Source organism: Brassica napus, chromosome C7 (genome assembly GCF_020379485.1).
Source record: "Brassica napus cultivar Da-Ae chromosome C7, Da-Ae, whole genome shotgun sequence".
Lineage (NCBI taxonomy): Eukaryota > Viridiplantae > Streptophyta > Magnoliopsida > Brassicales > Brassicaceae > Brassica > Brassica napus.
This window is the reverse complement of record NC_063450.1, coordinates 31781065-31787253: the sequence shown is the minus strand read 5'-3', so window position 1 is coordinate 31787253 and position 6189 is coordinate 31781065. Positions and strand designations below refer to the sequence as shown.

Sequence of the window (6189 nt, the reverse complement as noted above, 5' to 3'; positions counted from 1 at the left end):
TGCATCTAGAAATCAGTGATGCCTTATATTCACCCAGCTCTAAGAGCAAGAGCAGCCTATTGATTTTTAAAGATATAAGAATGAATGGTTTCCATATTGAAACAATGGGCGAAAGAACAAAGAGTTCCTTCAGATATATGTATAAAATCGCCCAATGCCATAATAAGTCCTAAAGACTATACCTGCATTCTCTACTGACCTAGACTATGCATAGATCAGTATGATAGAGGCTAAAAGCCTGCGAAAATATACACTTTATGGCACGACCGGATTGGCCATCCTGGTCCAAACATGATGCAAAAATTGATATTCAAAAGACACACATTAAAAGATAAGAAGAGTTATCCCAAAGAATCTCACGTGTGTAGCATGTACACAAGGGAAACTCATTAGACCATCACCAGTAAAACGGCTACGAGCCCCTTTTTCATAAATAAAGACTATATGTCTAGATAATACTGGTGAATACAATTTCCCAAACAGTTGAATATCTCAAGAAAGAGTTTGAGATGAAAGATCTTGGAAAACAAAGTTTTGTTTGGGATTAACAATGAAATCCTTGTGCATCAAATAGTATATACAGAAAAGGGTACTCAAGAGATTTAATATGGACCAGTCTCACCCATTATCTAGTACATGGGCGTGAGATCACTTGTTTTGGACACTGATCCATTCAGTCCAAAGGTGGACGATAAAGAAGTCCATTTAGTCCTGAGATGGACGATGCAGAAGTCTTGTTTTAGACACTGATCTGATTAGTCCATAAGAAGGACGATGAAGAAGCCTTTGATTTTGGTTTATTTTATACTAACCAGCCCAAAGAGGGGTTATTTGGTTTTGTTGATTTGTTTTCAGACAGGTTATGTTTTACACATGGTGGTACACGCATATCACAACAATATCATCTAAGATTTTGTGTGAGTGTATTTGAGGTCGATGACTCAATATGTTCGATCAGATTGTGGCATGACCGATGGTAAAGAAGAACCAACTATCATGTTCGAGGACGAAGCATATTCTGTCCAAGATCTTCATCACTCACGGATTGCAGAAAATTGGAGAGGTCCAAAGGACCTTCAGTAATGTCCAAATCAGGGGGAGCAATGTGTGTTGTACTCTTTTTCCTTCACCATGGTTTTGTCCCAATTGGGTTTTTCTGGTAAGGTTTTAATGAGGCAACATTAAAGCACATTACAAGCTCTAAATGATTATGGCATCTAAAGAGAGTGTTATGAACCAGATTGTGGATGGCTCATAACCAAAAGATTATGATTTATAATATTTTCATCTATTTATGACGGTGTAATCTCCTATATAAAGAACCTCTATGTTTTGAATAAATATAGACTTTTCCTTTACTTTTATAACAAAAACCAATAAACACATCATAAAGCATAATTTTGTGTTTCATTGAGTTTCTCTCTTGCATACACTAAATGGTTGCAGGGATGGAAATTTCAAAACTACTTTCTATACTATCTTACATATTCTTTTTAGCCCTGGTTTATTCATTCTGCTCCATAACGCCAACTTCTTCGAGCTCTTTACAACATGACTTCATCAAATGTCTCCACAGAAACACACACATCGATTTCCCACTCGACCAAACGTTCTTTGCCCCTGCCAAAATCGTTTCTATGTTTAACGAAGTCCTGGAATCTACCGCTCAGAATCTCCGATTCTTGACAAAATCAATGCCTAAACCGGGATTCATATTCAACCCGATTGACGAGTCTCACGTCCAAGCTTCCATCATATGTTCCACGAAACATGATATTCATCTCCGTGTCAGAAGCGGCGGTCACGACTACGAGGGCCTGTCATATGTCTCAGAGATCGAAAAACCCCGTTTATATTGATGGATCTGTCAAAGCTGAGAGAGATCAACGTTAATATCAAAGACAACAGTGCTTGGGTTCAAGCAGGTGCCACAGTTGGACTACAGGTATAGACAGGGTCGTGCATATATGGGTTGGATGTTTTATCCGTTAAATTTGATTCAATTCGTTATTCTTTATTTCGATTTCATCTAAAAAATCCGGATATCTGTAAATTTTTGGAGCAAATTAAATATTAAAAATTAATAGCGGCTAAAAACAAAGCAAATCACAAATACTAAAAAAATCAGGATCGGATATCCCCTCCGCTCTTTTTTGTTATACAAATAGAGAGTTGTAAATACATAATTTTATATAGTTATTATTTTAACATATAATTTTAATAATATCATTTATCAAATTACTTATAAAATTAATAAATTAAAAAATAAAAATAAAAAATCCTTATAAAACTACATTTTTTTAAAAAAAAATTATGTTTTATAAAAATTAATTAATTTTGAAAATTTGTGGAACATATAGTTTCAATAATTTTTCCCTTTTGTTTTATATGCAAAAGATATTTTTGAAAACAAACGTGTATATGTTTTTTAGATTTACTTGTACTGAAAAAATAGACGAGATATTCGTATATATCAATAAATATTTGTAAATGTTTCCGAACATCCAAAAAACCTGATGTCTGTATTTTTCCAAAGCAAAGAAAATTGGAAAATTAGATATTCGTAAACTACGAAGCAAATTACAAATACTGAAAACTACACTACTATCCGCTTGTGTATGATATAATATTGGGAAAAAGGCATTGGTCTTGTGCCTCCATATAATATGTAAGATATAGAGTCCAAATTTACAAAAATTACTCAACTTAACTATTCAGTACTCCCTTTGTATCACAATAAGTGGGTTTTAAGGTCTTTGCACACTTATTAAGGAATTACAAAATTTTATTCAATCTTTCTCGTTTGTGTAAAAACAACAAAGTACATATAATTCAACCAATAAAAAATCATACTGCAGGATACAAATAGTCAAAAACATAAAATTGCATTTACTTTTTACATGAAAACTTGAAAACATCACTTAAAATGAAACAATTTTTTTCTCTTAAAACACCACTTAAAGTGATACGGAGGGAGTAATATTTTCCTATTACGCTTATATTTGAAGTCAAGATCAAACATCATCAAAAATATACATATTTTCTTTCCTACTTTTTTTATTCAAGCTGTAAATATTTTAATAATGTTTTGCCTTTCAAATATTTTTCCACAAAATCTTCTTGGTTATGTTAAATTTATAATTAGTTCTTTTTTATATTTAGTGGTGTAAATGTTGTTGGTTAACATGCTAGATTTTATTTTGTTGTAAACATATGCTTGTTTAGTTTCTTATTGCGTGGATAGTAACTATTTTCGTTTTGTTCTTCTGAATTTTCTTTAAAAATATAAATAGAGAAAAATGTCCTTTAACATTATTATTTGTTTTAGACCTTCTTAATTTTTATTTTTTCTTAACTATTTAGTATAGTTGAAATTTCATTAAAATGTTTATAAAATAATAGTTTACAACTTGCCTTACGCCCCCATAAGGGCTGGCACGACACTGGGTATAGATTGGGAAACATAAGAGTAGAAGAATCTTTCAGGAACTGAATCTTTGATTTTTACATATAAAAAGGAAACTGTTTTGTTACCTATAGGATTGCAGAGAAGAGCAAAGTCCATGGGTTTCCGGCTGGTTTGTGCTCGAGCTTAGGCATAGGAGGGCACATAACAGGCGGTGCTACGGTTCCATGATGAGAAAATACGGTCTTGGTGGAGATAACGTGCTAGACGCAAAGATTGTTGATGCCAACGGTAAAATACTCAACCGAACCTCAATGGGGGAGGATATGTTTTGGGCAATTAAAGGAGGTGGTGGAGCTAGTTTCGGCATAATTCTTGCATGGAAGATCAAACTTGTTCCTGTTCCTAAGACCGTAACTGTCTTCACCGTCACCAAAACGTTACAACAAGACGCCACAAGGATTCTTTCTAAGTGGCAAGTTGTTGCAGACAAGCTTGTGGAAGAGCTATTCATCAGAGTGATCTTCAACGTAGCTGGAAACAATGGAAACAAGACTGTAACAACGTCATACAATGCTCTGTTTCTTGGCAACAAAGGCATGTTGATGAAAGTCATGAAGAAGAGTTTTCCGGAGCTAGGTTTAACAAGGATAGAGAGTGTTGAAATGAGCTGGATTGAATCCATTGTTTACATTTCTGGATTCCCTAGCCAAACGCCTACTAACGTTTTGCTTCAAGGGAAGTCGCCTTTCCCGAAGATCAACTTCAAAGCCAAATCTGATTTCGTGAAGAAGCCTATTCCTGAATCCGGGCTTAAAGGGATGTTCAAGAAGTTCCTTAAAGAAGATAGTCCAATGATGATATGGAATCCTTACGGAGGAATGATGGCGAAAATCTCTGAATCCCAAATCCCTTTTCCACATAGAAAAGGAATCATCTTCAAGATTCAGTATATGACGGCTTGGCCTAACAGCGAGAAGCGACCGAGCAGGCACATCAACTGGATAAGAGATTTGTACAGTTACATGATGCCTTACGTCTCAAGCAATCCACGGCAAGCCTACGTGAACTACCGTGATCTTGACCTAGGAAAGAACAAGAAAAACACAAAGACAAGCTTCAAACAAGCTCAAGTCTGGGGAGCAAAGTACTTCAAAGACAATTTTAACAGACTGGTGAGAATAAAATCAAAGGTTGATCCTGATAACTTCTTCAGACACGAACAGAGCATCCCACCTCATGTTTGAATCTAAGCTAATGATAACGACAATTATATCAATCAAATAAGAATATAAATCTTAAAGATAATTCTTAATAAACAATTTGTCAATCAACCTTATAAACTGTATTTGATGTTTTCCTCCTCACAAGTTGTTCCAATCAGCATTTCTCTTTTTCCCGTAACCCAGTTTGTTTATCTAAAATCTTGATTGATTATATTCAATAGTATAATCTTTTTTTTTTCAACAGTATAATCTTGAAAGAGTCCCCAACTATAAATCTTGTTTGAATGCTTGTAAGAAAACTTAGAAGGATTTCTAACATTAAAACCTATAAACTAAGTTTGTTTTAGTAAAAAACCCCTAAACTAAGTATTTAATGAAAAAAACCTTCAAACTAACTGTATTTAAAGAATTAAACCCTAACAGGTCATAATTACCATTATTACCGGTAAATCTTTAGTTTAGGAGTTTCTACATTAAATAAACATAGTTGATGGTTTTACTATTAAAAATAAAAAAAATTCAAAATTTTATAATATTATCTAAAAATTAGTAACTTAAATTTTCAAAATTAGCATTTTAAATTTTTTTTTTTGTAAATATATGAATTTAATGTGTTTTTAACATTAACATTATATATGTATAAATTAAAAATGTAAAAACCCATAAAATATAATAAAAAGTATCTAAAGATTTACCTGTAATAAATTACTAAAATATTAAAATGTAATAAACATGAAAATATAATAAAAATTATATCTTATCTAAAAAAAATGTAACAATAAATCTTTAGATAATTTTTATTATATTTTATGGGTTTCTACATTTTTAATTTATACATATATAATGTTGATGTTAAAAACACATCAACCCAAATATTTACAAAAAAAATTAAAAATGCTAATTTTGAAAATTTTAGTAACTCATTTTTAGATAATATTATAAAATTTTGATTTTTTAGATTTTTAATGCTAAGATCCCTCAACTACGTTTAATTAATGTAGAAACCCCTAAACTAAATATTTACCGATAGTAATGGTAATTATGACATGGTAGAGTTTAATTCATTAAATAAAGTTATTTTGGGGTTTTGTTTTGTTAACTACTTAGTTTGAGAGTGTTTACCCAAAACAAACTTAGTTGAAGAGTTTTAACGTTAAAAATCCAACTTTGAAGGATGTCCTACAAGATGTTATGTTGGGTAACGACCCAAACCCATTTTTGGGTTTAAGTAAAAGCCGGTTAGGTCTATGGCTCGTTAGAATAAAATTTAAGGTTTTCCATTTTTTTCTCTACAAATAAGGAAGTTCCCTTCTATCTTTTATTGTTCACAAACTTAAAGCATAGCTATACAGAGAAACCTCTGAGACTCCAAAAACCCTAGCTGCCGCCTCTCTCTCTCTCTCCATCCTTGTCGGCCACGAGTCAGCATTGTGGGAAGCAGCTGGTCGTCGCCCTCCTCGCAACCAGCCAGGTTGTGCTGCTCGTAAGCTGAGTTATGTGTATTGATTGTAAGTTGTCTTTTGTGTGACACTGAGAACGGGTGACGTCTAATTGAAG

General features: G+C 32.9%; 1 pseudogene; it reads left to right on the top strand.

The window, feature by feature from the left end:
• The first annotated feature begins 1276 nt into the window (after positions 1-1276).
• LOC106427522 lies at positions 1277-5085 on the top strand (annotated as a pseudogene).
• Positions 5086-6189: the final 1104 nt, after the last annotated feature.